Here is a 19,078-nt window from a genome sequence, read left to right on the forward strand (position 1 = left end):
ATCTGTTTGAGTTATTGTCATTAACTAGCAGCTCTATCTGTCTGAGTTATTGTCATTAACTTGCAGCTCAGCAAGATTGACAAAGTAGAGCCAGTGTGCCCAAAAAAGCATGGATGTGGCAGCCTGGTCTCCTCACCCTGTCTGCCTGGTCTCCTAGGGGGTGTATAACTTTTATCACTCAGTTATAACTTGCCCCAATAGTCTGACTGACTGGCAGTGCCGCTGTGATCCTCTTTAATAAGATCTACTCTATGAGGTAAGTCTCACAGGCAATTAACTACTCTCCATCCCACTCTGTGAAACCCATAATCTGCCTCCTTCTAAATCCCCTTAGCAAGTATTTACTGCATAATGACTCAGTGATCTGGATCCCTCAAAAATGTAAGACCCCTGGAAATTAACTGGTGGTCTCCTGGATCTCTGGATCCTTCTATGTCAGTGATCCCCAACCACTGAAAGCAACCACTTGGATGTTGCTTTCAGTGGCCTCAGAACATGTGTTTATTTTTAAAATAGAGCCTCCTGTATGCTGCCAGTCCGCATAGGGGCTACCATTAGCCAATTAGAGCCCATATTTGGCACCCCATGAACTTTTTACATGGTTATGTTGCACTCCAATTTTAATTAAAATTGAATGGTGCTCACAGGTTAAAACAGTTGGAGCATCTCTGCACTATGGCGTAAGTCCCCAACGCAATTAAGTAGCCAAATGCAGTATCTTTTGAACTAAGCTTCACATTTTTGGGTAAGAATGACTTCAAAACAGGCTTAGATTCATGGCTCGGGGGTAAGGGTGAGTGGCAGGTAAAGTATTCAGTGCTGTTAGTTTGTCCATCCCCTACTAAATCAGCTCATTGCTGCCGAGAAGCTTATTGTTTGATGCAATGTAAAGCAAAGGCATGTCAGGAGCTCTGTACACACAAGTGGTTTCAAAGGATGGGGGAAACATAGGCTTAATGAATGCAGGAAAATAGGTCCTGACCTAGTTTTTTTGTTCTGCCAGAATTTGTGATTCTCTTCAATAAAAAGGGAAATAGAATGACCCCTTATTCAGCTGTCAGGGGGTGTCAATATGGGGCAGAACAGTGACATACATAGTGCATAAATACAGTGCTTCTAAATCACTTGGGTCCAGTGCTATGTATTCTTACATTCATTAATTCAGTGATAGCTGTTGCTGATCCAGGAAGATTGCCAACCACAAGTTCTTTAATATGGACTTGCTTTATACTTAGTTATAATACACAAAAGCCATAAATATTCTGTAAATTATTTCCTTACAAAGGTGCTTAGTGATGTCATCATTTATAACCATTGCTTGGTAATAATATAAAACATTAGAAGTTACCTTGGAGTTCCATGACCTGTATAACAGCGCCGGGCCTTCGGCCTCATGCTTTGTATAGTCATGGAACTCCTTGGTGACTAATAATATCCTTATATGTAATAAATTGCTTCTGCCACTAGGAGGCGCACATAATAAAAATGTAACATCAGAGAGATTTGTCAAGTAAAATCCTTGGACACCGGCATTGCTACAAACCAGGCATGGGGAAAGCAGCTCACAAGGATCTTAGAAAAGGCAGGATAATGCAAACAAGTGACAAAAAGGACTTTTTTTACATTGGGAGCAAAGGTCAATTCCCTGAACAAGTTTGTCTAAGGGGAATGCTGACAGGTGCCTGATTTGTTAATATCTTAATTGTTACATAAGTTGTACAATCGTCGCGTGATGGTTAAAAGACCTGCTGCAGCCAACTAAAGTGGGTCCATCGCAGTTTGCGTTTCTTTTGCCAGAACTGCCAGACAGAATCATGGCCGCAGGATTGTGCTTTGGTTTTTCACTCAACTAATGTAAGCTGATGATGTATGTTACCTAGTGGCGTTAGGGTTGCCACCTGCCCGGTATTTCACAGGCCTGGCTGGTAAAAGTAATGGTTGATCCCAATGTTATTAATAGGGAAAAAATATAAATATATAGGAAGGCCCGTATTTTTTTCCAGTCACTCACAAAAGACAGAAAAGATTGGCCTCCCAGCAGAATACATACAAACAGGCCAACAATAGCCAGTAGGGAGTACTCTCCTCCTCAGGCCAGAGTATTCATGCCCCAGCTGCGAGTAGGGAACCTTTACAAAGCAATTATAATAAATATGCCTTCCAGAAAAACCCCAACTGGGGGAAGCACTGCTTCATCTTTACCTGGTGCAGCTGAGAATAAACCGCAAGCAGTTGGCAATGGATAAAAGGTGCCCATAAACCCAGCTGAGGATTTCTCTTCTTCTAAGAACTTAATGGGAATAAGTAGCCCCAAAAGCTCACTGTGTGCCAAGCGGGCTTAGCTACAATGACATCTCTAATCCTAAACAGTTATACCCTGCTGACACTACTAAGGGACAAGAAAAGCCCAAGCACTCCAGCTATTCATACTCAAGGACCAACTCACACACTGATTGTGATAAGGTTTCAACGAGGCCTGGGTCCATCAGGAATACTACAGCTACTGTATCTATAAATGTTATGGTGCCAACCTGGTTACAAGGCCTGTTCTTCCAGTAAGTAACAAGACTACGCAAAGTGAGGGACAAAGGAGTCACTGGCAGTTCAGCAAAGGCTGCACCAGTCAAGAAGGCATCTAGCACCACCTGAGGGAGATGTATAAAGCATGTGGAAGGTCGGTTCCAAGTTGAAGTTGGATACAGTGCTGAACTCATTGCCTTATTTAAAACGATCCCAAGAAATACGGTAAGTGGCAAATCCACCTTAGTGTTAAAGGAGAGCTAAACCCTAAAAATTAATATGGTTAAAATGCCATATTTAACTTACTGAATTTATTGTATCAGCCTAAAGTTTCAGCTCCTCAATAGCAGCAATGATCTAGGACTTCAAGCTTGTCACAGGGGGTCACCATCTTGGAAAGTGTCTGCGAAACTCACATGCTCAGCGTAGTCTGAGCAGCTGTTGAGAAGCTAAGCTTAGGGGTCGTCGCAAATTATCAAGCAGAAAATTAGGTTTGTCTTTAATATAGAGCTGATGCTACATGGCTGATTATCAATTTCTGATGCTAACTGCACTGATTTCTGAGCTGACATTTAGTAATTGTCTGTATTAAGTACTAATCAGCGTTATATTGTGGAATTTTTTCTGTATATACAGTATATTGTGAGTCATCCCTAAGCTCAGTAAGTGACAACAGCATAGAGCATGTGCAGTGAATCAGCAAAAAAGAAGATGGGGAGCTACTGATGCATCTTTGGAGACACAGATACAGCTGTGAGTACCTTGGAAAGCCCATAACATGATTTAGAACATTTCTAGCCTACATTAGTTATGCTTTAGTTATCCTTTAAGCCCTTCTCTATTGTGCTGCTCCTTTTGGTGTATTTCTGTTCTTCTGTTTTCTGTTGCATCTGTGTATGGCCAAAGCAGAATCCAGAACACAGAGCACTCCTTGCTTAGATATATGTATGTTTGATGGGATCTGATTTTCTGGTTGCACCCCATGCTCCAAATTAGTTACAGAGGAGATATAAGTGCTAGTTATGACCTATAAGGCAAATCAGGGTTTGCACTGATTTCCTGTGATGGGTTTACTGTAATGGTAACAGTGCCCCTGAATGTTCTTCTTCTCTTCCCATTGCAGATCCAGCAACACAAAATGTGTAATTTTGGCCTTGAAGATTATACCTCTCTCACTAAGTCTACTAGGCAAACAAGGGTGGAAACATTTATATCGGGGCAATTATTTTAGAAAGATCAGGAAATAACTGGGCTTTTGTGGAGTGAACTAGGGCACTCTGATGGAAGCTTTCAGGGGGAGGGGCAGGCAGTCCATAACTCAAAAACTATAGCAGAAGCTTACAGGCAGAAGTGTAGGGTACATGTATGGGACCTGTTATGCAAAATGCTCAGGACCTGGGGATTTCTAGATAATGGATCTTTCGGTAATTTGGATCTTCATACCTTAAGTCTACTAGAAAATCATGTTAACATTAAATAAACCCAATAGGTGGGTTTTGCTTCCAATAAGGATCAATATATCTTATTTCATGGGTCATGGGTGCCACCATCTTGGATGCGGCACCGGAGACGAGAGCGCCATCGGGCAACTTTGAAGAGAGGGATATGGAGGCACACTGTCTAGAACAGGGATCCCCAATCGTTTTCTACCCATAAGCCACACTGAAATGTAGAAAGAGTTTGGAAAGCAACACAAACATGAGAAAAGTTCCTGGGTGCCAAATAAGTGCTCTGATTGGCTATTTGGTAGTCCCTTTGTGGACTGGCAGCCTACAAGAGGCTCTGTTTGGTCAAAAACATGGTATTTATGCAACTAACTAATGCATAGTCCAAATAGGGGGCCTGGACTGCCTTCTAGTTTGATACGTCAATACTCTGTGTCCTGAGGGAGAAGCTTTAGGAAGAAAGCATTGATTTAATCAGACATTTATGTACTGGTCCAGTACCCACAGTGCCTGTCCATATTCTGACCGTTAAAAATTAACACTAGATTGCCTGTGAGACTGCTCACCAGAGACCTTTTTGTATTTACCTGATAAATGAACCTTTCTATAATTGCGTTTATCTTTCACATGGGTTTATTTTCTTTTTTCTTGAATAATTGTATGTGAAGCTTAACATTTCTCCTGCCTCCTGTGCCTCTCGCTCACTCACTCGCTGATAAATAAAGGTCATTTCAGGAGATAATGCCAGGCTTGTATTGAGAGATGCAACCTAATTGACTTTCTCTTCATGCTGTGAATAGAGGCCAATGTAATAAGCAGGCAAATTGCTGCAATTACTGACCACTGTTTCATTTTACCCATATTCAGCGAAAATCCATAAAAGCCTCTTTTGTTCTCCGTAATACATGTCCCATGTTGGCGTCAACCCCTTCTTCCTCATGAGAGATCGCCAATTTTAGGTGACCCCGGACATTCAAAGCATCACAATGCAGTAATACCTGATAAAGTAACATTCTGTTCTTCTTTGTATAAAAGCCCTGTGAACTTGAACCAAGAACCATTTTGAGTGTTCTAGGACAGTGGTTATCTGACTTGTTCAGTCCAACCTTTTGTCAGGGCCTCCTTTAGCTTAAAACAAGGTTACATATATATAGAAAAATTGGGGTAACAGTCACTCTGCTATACTCCAAGGGTATAGCTTCTCCAAATTACAAGCGCACACCCTGGCCCTCTTGAAACCAGAACACCTGGTGCCCAGCGAAACAGGGGATCGGCCACCCCCTCAGAATTCCCCCTCCAATGCGGCATTGAATAAATTTAAGGCAAGGGTTTCACCCTGCAAGTATTACTTGAGTGCCAGTGAATTTTTCTTCGTTTGGAATACTCCAAGGGTACCCAGGGCACAAATAAGCACTCACCCTATATCTCATCCTTACTGACTCTCAGGCTGGGCCCCTTAGCTCATAACAATATATAGACACACACACACACACATAGAGACACACAGACAGACAGACAGACACACACACAAAGACAGACAGACAAAGACAGTCACACACACACAGACAGGCACACACAGACAGTCACATACAGACAGACAGACACAGACAGACTCACACAGACAGTCACGCATAAACAGACACACAGACAGACAGACACACACAGACAGTCACACATAGACAGACACAGACAGACACACACAGACAGTCACGCATAGACAGACACACAGAGAGACAGACACAGACAGATAGATAGACAGAAACACACAGACAGACACACAGACAGATACAGACAGTCACACACAGACAGACACACACACACATAAGGTAAAAGCTGCTGACAGACCGAGTCGGCAGCTTATTGGCCCGTGTATGGGGGCCGCCGACAGAGATCTCGATCGGATGGGACTAAAAATCCCGTCGGATCGCGGCCGCATCTGTTTGTGGATGTGGTCCCGCGATCCAACCGCCCGTTTGCTAGGATCCGATCATTGGGCCCTAGGGCCCACGATCGGATCAGCCCGATATTGCCCACCTCAAGGTGGGCATATCGGAGGGAGATCCGCTCATTTGGCGACATCGCCAAACGAGCGGATCTCTCCATGTATGGCCACCTATAGACAGACACAATGACAGATACACACAGACAGTCACGCACACAGACACACACACAGACACAGAAAAAGCTATACCTAGAAGTTGTGATGTGTTGTATCTCACAACTACAAACTACAATTCCTAGCATCCCTGGCAGCCTATAGCCCTTTATAGATAATGATCATGTTTTGTTTTGCCCATGAAAATAACATGTTTTCTGCTATAGATAAATGTATTGTGATGAGTCCCTGACTTGAAGGCCAAGGCAAATGGCTGCATCAGGTGAACAGCATGTTTATTAAGCATTCCAGCAGGGTGGGTGTATCTCATAGCTGTGCCCATAATCCTTTTTATAAAGATTGCATTCTGGGAGGGGGTAAAAGGGATGAAACAGTTATAATGGAGAAGTGTGTGTGTGTGTGTTGGGGGGGGGATGTCAGGGTGAGTCTGCAGACACAAGGAACCCCAGTATCTGCAGAAATGTCTCCCCTTGCTTCACAGCACAGCATCTGTTTTGAGTCAGGAGTCACTTTCTTCTATGTATCCTGGACACTTGCTTAGTCTATGCAGAATGAACTGCTTGGCTGCAGTGATGGGAACGTGTGTACTTTAGTTAATGAACTGTTGCTCCGACTCATGATCAGAGTAGGGAAATGCAAGTTGTATCCACAGTGCCGGTTTGCTGCCATAGGGGAAATGAGCTGGAAAACCATCAGAAATGTTACACAGCTGCAGCTATTAGAGAAAGATCCACCAGCGAACAAGTAAATGTTTGACATTGAGTTTCTCACTTCCCTCTGTGCAGATCCCAACACCCAAAGCAGCCTGACGTGTAATGGCTACTGAGTTGTTATTTCTTACTTTCTCCTATGTATTTGTTTAATAGAAAGATTCATAGGTGATAGTCTAAACACATTTCAGCAGGAACAGCCCCGAAGTTTGCTCTTAGCCTGCACAGGGAGATATCATAAAACTAAGGTTACATAGATATTCCCATGTATTAAGCACAATTCAGCAGGAATATTCCCCAAGTTTGCTTATAGTCTGAACAGAGAGATACCATAAAAGTATGGCAGCACAGGTATTCCCTGTACTAGGAACAGTCCCATAAGTATGCTCATAGCCTGAACAGAGAGATCCCAATAACACTACACTGTTTCTCTCCCTGAAAACATCAGGTCATTGTTTAATTATTTTAGCTCTTAATGAATTGCGCTTATTCTTATCCTGCCCATTGCTTTTACAGCTTTGCAGTATCCCGGGAAGGACGTTTGCTCCTCGCCGATGACATGGGCTTGGGAAAGACTATTGAAGCCACCTGTATTGCTGCATATTACCAAAAAGAGTGGCCCCTGCTTGTTGTAGACCCTTCCACTGTAAGTGCCTGTTCTACATTCTGCACTATACCTGCAGGGTCGCTCGTTAGAGGATAAGTAATTAGCATATTGATTATACATGTGAAGGCTTTTCAGTCATTAGCTTTCATGCAGATGATGTGGATATTGAATATCCACGTCTGTGTGATTCCAATTAACCATCACCTTGTTATGAGTCATTGAAACGATAACACCAACCAAATGTGAATCCTGAAGCTCTGTAGAGACTTGAAAGCAAGGAGACTCCCACATCAAAGTCAGAATATAGACCATACCAAATGCACAGGGTTTCAAACTAAGAAGCCTCAGACAGATCCTGACCTGTAAAGAATTACTGGAGAAACAGGGATTATTGAAAGAACATGCACTTTGGCTGAAGGGCTGTATAAATAGACCAGTGCTAATATTATATTCAGTGTATCTAGCCATTTCAATTATTCATTGTTATACCGGCCAAGTCCATAAGCACAAGGCGCTGGATTTATTGCAGGTGCCTGTTTGGTTATATACAGTTGTGTTCTGAATAATAGCAGTGAGTTAAGCTCAAAATCCTTATAACAGCTTTTATTTTTTTAATATGCAAATACATTGGGAACACTGCACATTCAATTCCAAATCAAAATATGAAAAATAATAGATCAAATTTGTGTTGTTTTTTTTAGTGTCTGCCTTCTTCTTTACAAACTCAAACATTCACTGTATGAACTGAAAAATGTTTAAAGATGTTGCTTTCCTTTGAATTACTGAACTAATATTTAGTTTAATATTACTGCTGCACATCTGTGTTACATGGAGTTGACCAACTTCTGGCACCTGTTACATTCCACAATTCTTCTGCATTTCTTGGTTTTGCCTCACAAGTTTTCTATTGGATTAAGGGATTGGACTGGCCACTCCATAACGTCAATCTTGTGTTTGGGGTGGTTGTCTTGTAGTGATGAATGAAATTTTTCTCAGTTTTGCCACAGACAAGACGCCAATAGACTCTAATGGGTGGAAAAATTGTTGCTCGACAAAAAAAATTGACGCCCATAGACTTCAATGCATTTTGGCGAATTTTCACTGTTTTGCAATTGTTTGGTGAAGTGGGTCAGATTCACCCATCACTATTGTCTTGTTAAAACATCCATTTCAAGGGTATTTCATCTTCGGCATAAGGCAACATGACCTCTTCAATTAATTTGAAAGAACTGAATCGAATTTAATTTGAACTTTGCTTGAAACTGATCCATGATCTCTGGTATGTGATAAATAGGCCCAACTCCATAGTATGAGAAACATCCCCATATCATGATGCTTGTGCCACCATGTTTCTCTGTCTTCACACTGTACTGTGACTTGAATTCAGTGTTTGGGGGTCGTCTGACAAACTGTATGTGGCCCCTAGACCCACAAAGAACAATCTTGCTTTCATCAGTCCATAAAATGTTGCACCATTTCCCTTTAGACCAGTCTTTAATAAGTTGGAACCTGTTTAGCAAACGTCTTTTTTTTCTCTCAACAATGGGACTTTGCGGGGGCTTTTTGGCAATAGCTTGGCTTTACATAGGTGTTTTCTAATTGTAACAACAAGGTAACTTTAGCCCTTCTTTGATCTTCCTGGAGCTGATCATTAGCTGAGTCTTTGCCATTATGGCTATTCTTCTATCCATTCGAATGGTCGTTTTAAGTTTCATCCATGTCTTTCAGGTTTTGATTGTCATTTTAAAGCAACTGAGATCATTTTAGCACTTCTTTATTTGTTTTCCCCTCTTCAATCAACTTTTTAATTAAAGTCGCTGTTCTTCTGAACAATGTCTGGAATGGCCCATTTTACTCAGATATTTAAAGAGAAATACATTTAGGGCTAGTCCACACGGGGAGATAGCGACGCGTTTGCGGTCGCGGCGACAAAGCGCCGCGACAGTCGCCGCGACCGGCGCAGGCGACAGTTTTGTATGGGCGCCTATGTAAAAACGCCTGTGCTAACCACACGAGGCGATGCGCTTTTCAACAGTCGCCTGAAAAAGCCTGGCGAGGCATTTTCAGGCGACTGTTGAAAAGCGCATCGCCTCATGTGGTTAGCACAGGCGTTTTTACATAGGCGCCCATACAAAACTGTCGCCTGCGCCGGTCGCGGCGACTGTCGCGGCGCTTTGTCGCCGCGACCGCAAACGAGTCGCTATCTCCCCGTGTGGAATAGCCCATAACCAGCATGCACAACATTTGCTGCCTTCCTTCCTTCCTTAAACAGGGCCTTAATTGACACTTGTTTTTTCACAGAATAAATGACCTCACTAATTAAACTCCACACTGCTATTATCTGGAACAAGCCATTATTATTTTGAACACTGCTATTATTTGGAACAAGCCTCAATTAATAATTCAATTACACAGAATCAGCAACATGCATGTCATGACTGTTGGTTTTCTATTACTCTACTACACCTACTAGTAAATTATTTGTCATGTAGAAATATCATTTCTACCAAAACCAGTGATTGATCAGGTTAGTGATGTAAAACTGCTATTATTCTGAACACAACTGTATGTTGTGCAAACACAACTGCCCCATGTAAGGGCAAATAACAGGGGCAACTGAAAGGCTCCTGGAGATGTGACCAGACCAAAGCTTCAGTGGAGTTGACCAGAACCAAACCCAGAATCCCCCTGAGACTTAGCAGCATTGATTTGCTTATTAGGATGAGAGACGTCTTACAGTTCTGCCTAGAGACTGTCTGCCACAAGTGTTGCCTTTTTCACACAAAGTCCAAGACTTTCTTCTTCTTCTCTACCCACCGGCTGACTCCATGCCCTGCTTCAGACCACAAGGGAAGTGCTTAATAGCTTCCCTAGAGATGGATGAGAGGGAAGGGGTAACTGAGGCAACCTGGCCTACAGAGTGCAGAATTCATGCTTGATTGCATGTACAGGGTGGCGGCTACAGTTGGGATCATTTCTCTGTCCTTATGGTCTTCTCAAGTGCCAGATGCTTTTTTTCCCCTCTGGATCCCTGTACTATGAATGCAAGGCTCCTGGGGTCCTGTTTCACAGTTGTAGTGTGTAAAGGAGATTGCTCAGTTCTATATTTGTAGCTTCTGTGCTTTCTGCCCTCCAAGTCCCCAGCTCTAGTAGACCATTCTCCTTGGCTAACTAAATTGGGATTATATATTAGCACCATTTTATCCCCCCCAATGTATTTATGCCTAGTGCCTCCTGTTATTTTCCTGCAGGCTTTTCATGTGTGGCTTCCTTCTTTGGACCCAGAAAGCGTTAATGTCATTGTGACTGGTCGAGACAGCCAGAGCACCAGTCTGATCAACATCGTTAGTTTTGACCTTCTGGGAAGATGGACAAGCAGATTGTGGCTAATTTTAAAGTCATTATTATAGTGAGTAGTGGCGGGAGGTTCTGCCCCTCTGTGAAATGTCACCAGACAAAGAGCCCAGGCATCGCTTCTACCGCTAGAGAAGATTGAACGCTTTGTGAGTTCCTGATCACTAAATCTGTAAAAAGTGGGTGGCATGGAATATGCTGCAGAGTAATATGGGAGGGAAGGTACTAGCATGCCTGAAATATCATCCCTTTGAGCCTTAGGAAAACATTTTGTGTTGGATTTTTAGAGAATTTTGGGAATTGCAAATTCTTATTTATCGTGCAACTGTGGAATCTATATAACTCCTCAAGGTGTGATTGTGTCCTGTCCAAACTAGCACAGCCATGTATACAGGAATAGTTACTTTGAATCTGTGAGCTATACAGACGATATATGAAGAGAATAAATATCAGTGTAGAAATAAAATGCCAATGGACTGCTTGTGAACGCATTTGTATGTAAGTTCTCCCCTTTCCCCCTTCGTTTGAAAATAAAAATAAAGAAAAAAAATTGGTATCTTTTAGGATGAATCTCATTTCCTGAAGAACGGGAAAAATGCTTGTTGCAAAACTGCTACGCCACTACTTAAGGTAAATCTCTCTCCTGTCTTTTTCTCTCTGCCTCACCTACCTGCTCTCCTCCACCCCACTTACCTGCCATTCCTGTTTTGTATGTACAGTATTGTTCCTTTATAAATTCTTCTTAGAACTTTCCTGCTTTGCAATGCTACCTTTTGAGGTTCTCCTCCCACACTAGATTTTCCTCCCTAATCCATCCATTCATCCTTTCTTTCTTTCTTTCCTTCTTTTCTTTTCTTTCATTTATTTAATTTCCTTTCTTATCATTTCATATTTTTCTTTTCCTTTCTTTTTAAAGTTTTGACACAAAGACAAGAGCCCAGTGTTCTAGCAAATTGTATTGCACAAGCATTCTCATGTCACAAGGTCCTGTGCTACAATGATTGTGCATTGTTTGATTCAGTCCTAGGTAAAAATGAAAATTGTCATGCAGTAAGAAGGAAACGAAGGAGAGAGAGTATAAGTGGAAGGGAAAGGCTTCAGTGCCTACAATGGGGCTGGGGAAGGGGAGATTAACACCTCAAAGGGGTTGTGAATTGGGTTGTGCCAGTTGGGTTTACTTGTCCTCCTGCTGAGTTTTCTAGCTAATGGGCCAAGGTAACGACTCCAGTGCACCTTCATAGTCTGACTTTGACCCTAGGAGGCTGTCTCTGACTGATTGTATTGCTCTAATTCAGTTTTCCAATCATTATTAATGTCTGTAATCCCGCAGTGTCTGCTTTTTGACAATCTTCTGCTAAGTCATTTTGGCAGCTGAGAGAAGTGGCTACTTTGTGGGATTGTTTTGTTGTTTTAGGGCCCTAATTTCCATGCCAAGGGGGGAGTTGAATGAACTGTACAATAATGCACTTGTGTTTCAGTGCATTAATGTGCCCATTTCTCTGCATCCTCTGAACACGTTGCCATGTCTGTTTCCACTGAATTTATTTAATAATAATTTTATAATCCTAATAATTTTGTATGCTCTCTTGCTGGACTACACATATGGGGACCTGCTGGCTGTTTTCCAAATTTCCAGGCAAGTTATTTCTGATATAGTGATATCCAGGTCTTTCTCCCACTTTGTCACAAATGGTTGTGTAATAGCTGTGTTGCCTAAGGAGAGCTTGCATATTGCAGTGATATTAAGTGTCTTGGATAGGATTGTGAGCGACATAATGCTTTGAAATATGTGGATGGTGAGCGCGGATGCACTTTTATTTTAGATTCCACAAAATGTCTAAGTTGCAGATAGTGAAAGAATTGTGCATTTGGGATTTTGTGTTGGGCTTTGCATTGGGGTATTATGGTTTGGTCTACCACTAGACCTGATCTGGTGGAACGTCTTTGTTGTTTAGAATCACTATGTGTTTGTTGAAATGAGTTACATTTTTAGTGCCACAGAAAACCCTAGGTCTTTCCTTTAGTCTCTTACCAACCCATGCTCCTCTCTTCTATCCATTCTGTCTTTTGGCCTCACCCTCTACTTGTATCCCCTTATTTCTTGTTTATTGTCCGCTTTACACTCTTCTGCACTCCTGTCTTCCTCTTTTTGTCCTCTTCTCCATGAGCATATTTATATGAAGGCACCATCTAATAGTTATTTACTGTAATACAAATTCTCCTCAGCCAGAGACATAAGCTGGGGGGCTGAGGGGTACCAGGTGCATTGCAGGTAGTACCTATGTAACTATATAGTCTTGCATTTCTTTTCCGATTCCCAGATCGCTAAGAGGGTGATTTTACTGTTGGGAACCCCAGCCATATCCAGGCCAGCCGAGCTGTACACACAGATTGCAGCCGTCAGACCTACTTTCTTCCCTCAGTTCCGCAGCCTGGCTCATGCAGCATCCAGTTAATACTAAAAGCACAGACTCTCATTAACAGATGCCTTGGGGGTGGGATTATTCCGGATCCTCTAATCTAAACGGGCTGAAACTTCTGCTTGAAGAATCAATAATGATTAGACGATTGAAATCCGAGGTCCTGTCCCAGCTTCCCGCTAAACAGCACAAAATGGTTGTGGTGGCCCCTGAAGGCATTACTGAAAAGACCAAGGCATCTCTTGCAGCAGCAGCTAAGGAAATGGCCAAGGGAATTAAGAGCGTGAGTAAGTTGTCCCAGTGGGAATGAAAATGAGGGATGAGAATGTTGCCAGAAACATTTTTGTAATCCTAAGCCAGTGAGACACAGCAAGAGGGAATTTAAAGGTGAAATATGCCCTTATTTTCTATAACAAATAGCAAATGGATCATGGTTTTATTTTGACCCTTTGTTCTTGCCCTTTCCTCCCAACTTGATCAAGTAAACTTCCCTCACCTTCCATAAGCCACTTCTTCTGAAATACATTCTTCGGATATGTCAACATTGCAAGTATCACTGTAATTGGCTTGCTTGCATACTAACCCACCACTGGTAGTGTATGGCGAGGGAGGAGGTCATTGTTTAACCAGGAGGGAGAATTGGACTAAATATTTCCTCCTTCCACCATTGCTCCTAAGAACCAAGGTGGTAGGATAAAAGGCAAAATGAAACCCCTCTGGCAACAATCAAACTGAAATTACCCCGTATTCATTTTTCCCCTCTACAAAAGAAGAGCAGAAGCCAAAATTTGATCAGTATTGCGAGTGTTTCATTATTTTTATATTATGTAATTACAAAACCTAAATTTGCTGCATGCCAGGTATCAATAGCAACCAAACTACTCATGTTGTTAAACCTTTACAGACAACATGACTCATTAACGTCCTGCCACTCCTGGGTCAATGCACATTTCCGTTTTGCCTTGAATGAAATGTAGGAAGCAGCAACTGTTCATTGCCCAATGCTCATTACTTTATAAGCCTGCGGTGCAGAGCTTACATATAATACAAAGCAGCTGCAAAGTAATCAGAACGGAGGCCCTGTGGTACAGACTATAACAAATCATGGAGAGGAAACATTGTGTTAGCTGTAGTGGTGGGGTATAAAGCAGTCTATGTGTGGCTGCTCAGTTCTTAGTCCCTGTATAGAAGGAATGAAAACGGGCACTTGGGTTTGGTGATGTAACCCCTAGTCAGGCAGAGTATCGGCTACATCCAAACTATATGAAGGGATCTTGGGATCTTACATGGGTCACCATGTTGCATTTGTTATGTTTTGGTAGCCGAGGATGAATAGAGTATACCAGTGCTTTATTAGCAGGCTCATGCAACCATTACATAACAGTAAGCAACTCTAACACCACAAGTTGTATAGAAAGTATGCACAGTATAAGTCTTGAGCACAGTGACATCTACAGGCCATTTGTATAAACACCACATATTCCCCCTATAGTAGGAAAGTGGCCGTGAGAAATTCCTTGTGTTAGCACACCACAAATTGGTTCTGGACAGCATTTGCGAAGAGCTGGGGAAGAAGGTAAGGGATTTGGCTTAAGGTAGCATAGTAACTGAGGTTGAAATAAAGACAGAAGCCCTTGATATAGGAAGGTAGGTGAAGATAGTGCCACCTGGTGCAGGCATAGGTTTCTTACAGCTTCACACTGTGACATTTGTGTAATTGTATCTGTGAGTGTCGGGTTTACTGGCTTGCATATAATAGTATAATCACCTATAATTATACCAATCTCCTTTCTTTCTTCCATTCATATATCTACACAATGCTATATCCCATTTGTACGAACCAGTTCATTTGCATGTATCCCATCACCTCTTTGCAGGAAGTCACTTACATTCGAATTGATGGTAACACCTCGTCTGCTGACCGCAGTCCCTATGCCACAAGTTCCAGTTCTCTGAGAAGTTCTGTGTTGCTGTCCTGTCCATCACTAATATGGGGCTGACTCTCTCCACCGCTGACTTGGTTGTCTTTGCAGAGCTATTTTGGAACCCAGGAGTAAGTAAGAATGTAAGGTTCAGATTATTAAAGGGACACAACCCCTTAATTATATACATCTATAGATGGGTAAAAAGCAGATTCATCACTGTTTTGAGCAGGGATCAGCTCTGCTGCGTTAGCCATATTCTAGCTGTTGCCTAAACCCCCACCCCCTATTCTATTGTGCCAAGTGGAACTTTAAGCTCTTGGCACATGCAACATTATCTGAATACTATGAACCCTGTAGGAAAATTATTTATGGGTATTTTTATTTCCTGGTTTAAAGGAACAGTAACATCAAACAATAAAAGTGTTTTAAAGGAATGAAAATATAATGTGGTGTTGGCCCACACTGATAAAACTTGTGTGTTTGCTTCAGAAACTCTACTATAGTTTATATAAACAAGCTTCTCTATAGCCATGGGGGCAGCCATTCAAGCACAGGATACACAGTAGATAACAGATACTGTAAGTTCTGAAGAATCCCATTGGATACTACAGAGCTCATCTGTTATCTGTTGTGTATCCTGTGCCTTTTCTCCTTTTTCAGCTTTGAATGGCTGCCCCCATGGCTACACAGCAGCTTGTTTATATAAACTATAGTAGTGTTTCTGAAGCAAACACATCAGTTGTACCCGTGCAGAGCAACTAGTAGCAGCACAGAGCATTACATTTTCATTACTTTAAAATTCTTTCATATATTGGTACTTTACAAATTAAAGTTAAATTAATGCAGACAACTTGCAGCTGGTCATAATTTTCAACAACAACTATCTGGATGCTAGGGGACAGTTTCCTGTAGCAAACAGGCAGTGGCTTTAATGAGACACTGGAAGATGGATATGAATAGAATGAATAGGAATAAGAACACAGAATCACAATAAAAACAAAACTCTACTCTAACGGAGCAATAGTTATTTGGCTGCCGGGGACAGTGACCCCCTATTTGAAAACTCCGAAGAGGAAGCCTAATCATTTAAAAACTGTAAAGACATTCTATAACATACTAAAAGTTAACTTAAAGGTTAATTTTACCTTAAATGAAATGTCACTCAAGGCTTTACCCTCAGTGATTTATACTGTTCTGCAATTTCTTTGCTTTTAGTCTGGCTATAAATGCAGCACCATAAGGGATGTTTGGCTGGTAATTAGCACAGCCCATACTGCTCTGGAAACTGGGGTAGTTGCACTTAAGCATTCCACGAACTGTATAAGGCTGTATAACTGTATAAGGCTGCTGCCTGTTCTGTATAATGTGCCCAATCAGTGACACTATTCCTCTCAACATGATTCTGGCTTCTTCCACTTGACCCGTCCAGCTCTGAGTCAGTGCCCTTTCCATTCGTTCTCAGCAGCCGGGCACAGTACAGAAGTCTTCTGGAGCTGCAGAACCTTCTGACACTCGAGTGCTGCACAATTTAAGCCAAAATAATTTATTTTAAGCATTTTTAGAAGATTTCCTTTTTAAATTGTAATTATACTAATTAAGATAGTGTTGCACATTTATTTTCTTTAAACAGGAAGGTGGGGGAATAGTTGGCATTCTGCTGTATTTTGGGCAGCAATGGGGAATTACAACCTACCAGCCTGTAATCATTCTGCAAAAAAATGTGCTTCCATGTTAAACCAACCTGTGTTTTTAGGTTTTAATCCAAGCAGAGGATTGGGTTCATAGAATTGGCCAGACAAGGTCTGTGAATATTCCAAACCTGGTGACAAAAGGCACAGCTGATGATTATTTATGGTAAGTGATGGTCTCATCAACCTGCTGACATTGGGTTATAGCAGAGAAGGAGAATTATTACCGGTAAACATGGTATTATTGCCTTCAATAAACCAAATAATGAGTCATGTATTTATTTGCTCATACTTCCCATGTGAAAACTTTTATGTTACTTGTTTTCTTTTTCCTTATCAAATAAAATATTTGTCTTTAGAAATCAGAGTACAAGAGTAAAAGAGTAAAGCCACGAATTTCGCAAATTTCACGCAAAATTCTCGAAACGGGTGAAAATTTACGCAAAACAACGATTTTGACACCGGCGACCATTACAGTCATTACATTGCCGCCGTCTGAATTGTCGCTGGCATAAAAAAAAAAAACCTTGAACGCTGGTGAATTTTCACTGCAAATTTGCGAATTTATTCACCGGCGGCGAAGCACAGAAATTCGCCGCAAATTTGCACCTGCCGAATAAATTCGCCCATCACTATACAGAGCCAGCAGCTTCTGCCTTTATATGGTCACAGAACCCCTCAGTGACTTCTAATATCCTTAGAATTTACAGTAGAGTGTAGATTATCCAATATATATATGTATGATAGGCAGAAGCTTATTGGTCCTGCTGCTTCATCTAATTCTGTATTTTTTGGAAATCATCCCACTCATATAGGCTGATGATTCAGGAGAAGATAAAGGTTCTTGGCCAAGCTGGACTCTCAGAAGCAAATTTAGTCTACAGATTACTTTTATAAGGTAGAAACCATCCCACTGGCCAGTGAATTATAATAATGACAAGAGTATTAAAGGCAAATTTTACCTTTACAATAAATTTCAGTGTGTTATAGATGGAAATAGTTAAAATAACATTTTCACTTGCTCTTTAATTATTTTGCATGTTTTTGTCTGTTTTCTGGCTTTTCCCAGCATGCTGCTGAAAATGATGTCTGGTGGTCAATGGGATGCTGACCACAACAACTTAAAAAAAAAGTGTGAGGCTCCAGTTTTGTTGTCATCTTGTTATTTAGGAGAATACAATTTATTTTACCTAATAGGACCCCAAACAGGAGACCATCTACGACCAGAGATCATTCTCAGAAGAGGGAGCGGAGAATGAAGCAGACGAAGCTCTGTTACTGGAGGTGTGTGAGGGGGTTGAACTGGGAGAGTCCACCTGCAGTCCAAAAGATTATTCTGGAAACTCCTGCAAGTGGAGGAAGATTGACGAGTACTTAGCACTGTGATCCATACAGAAAACCAAACATACATTCACTTGTACAGTATTTTTTGGAATATATTGAATCTAATTTACACAAAAATAAAAAAAAGATTTCTAATTTTATTACGTAATGCGTCCAGTTTGGGTGATTCGTTGGCTGCCCCACTTTACCGGTGGTTATACTGGAACCTTTCCAGCAAAGAAAGGGGACATTCACCTTCCATCTAACCTATCCCCTATATTTCGATTCAGAAGATTACTTTAACCCCAGGCATGCCAGTAAGACAGCACAGAAAATGAATTCAGAATATTACATTAACTCTTGCCATGTAGTAAAACTAGTGCAGCACTTCATTAACCTTAGAAATACAAGTAGGAAAATAAGGGAGAGAGAGCTTTTCTGGGGTGATGAGGCTCAGCCAAACTTTCTGCCTATGGGTGACTACATCATTTGCTTTGCCCATGGGCAGCCTTGCTTGATAAAAGAGTAAAGCATAATTTATACGAAAGGGAGCCCCTGTGCCACTTGCCTGACAGATGCAGAGCTATGTAGTGGGGTTTGGTTGTACTGCATCCACTAGGCTGTGGCATAAGCACAGACAGGCATCACCAGGTCAGCTCTCCATACATAATTCTGGTTATCACCACTGTGGTTTGGCCAATCATGGCAGGCACCAACCCTGCTATGAAACACTGCATTGGGCCCTCCAATATCTTGCTACCCAAGAGGTTGAATTTCCTGTCAGTACTGGGAGTGACTGTGAGAGGCTGGATCCTCTGTTAGTTTTAGGAATCACTGTGTGTGAGGCTGGATCCTCTGACACACTGTATGGCTGGATGCCCTGCTGGGAGTTGCTGTTTGAGAGGTTGGATCCCCTGTCAGTGCTGGGAGTTGCTGCGTAAGAGGCTGGATTCCCTGCCTGCCCTGCCAA

At 41.8% G+C, this 19,078-nt stretch overlaps 1 pseudogene; it reads left to right on the plus strand.

The window, feature by feature from the left end:
- The first annotated feature begins 251 nt into the window (after positions 1-251).
- Positions 252-18,229, plus strand: LOC108702247 (annotated as a pseudogene).
- The last annotated feature ends 849 nt before the right edge of the window (positions 18,230-19,078 follow it).

This window comes from Xenopus laevis, chromosome 9_10S, assembly GCF_017654675.1.
Source record: "Xenopus laevis strain J_2021 chromosome 9_10S, Xenopus_laevis_v10.1, whole genome shotgun sequence".
In the NCBI taxonomy this organism is placed as follows: domain Eukaryota; kingdom Metazoa; phylum Chordata; class Amphibia; order Anura; family Pipidae; genus Xenopus; species Xenopus laevis.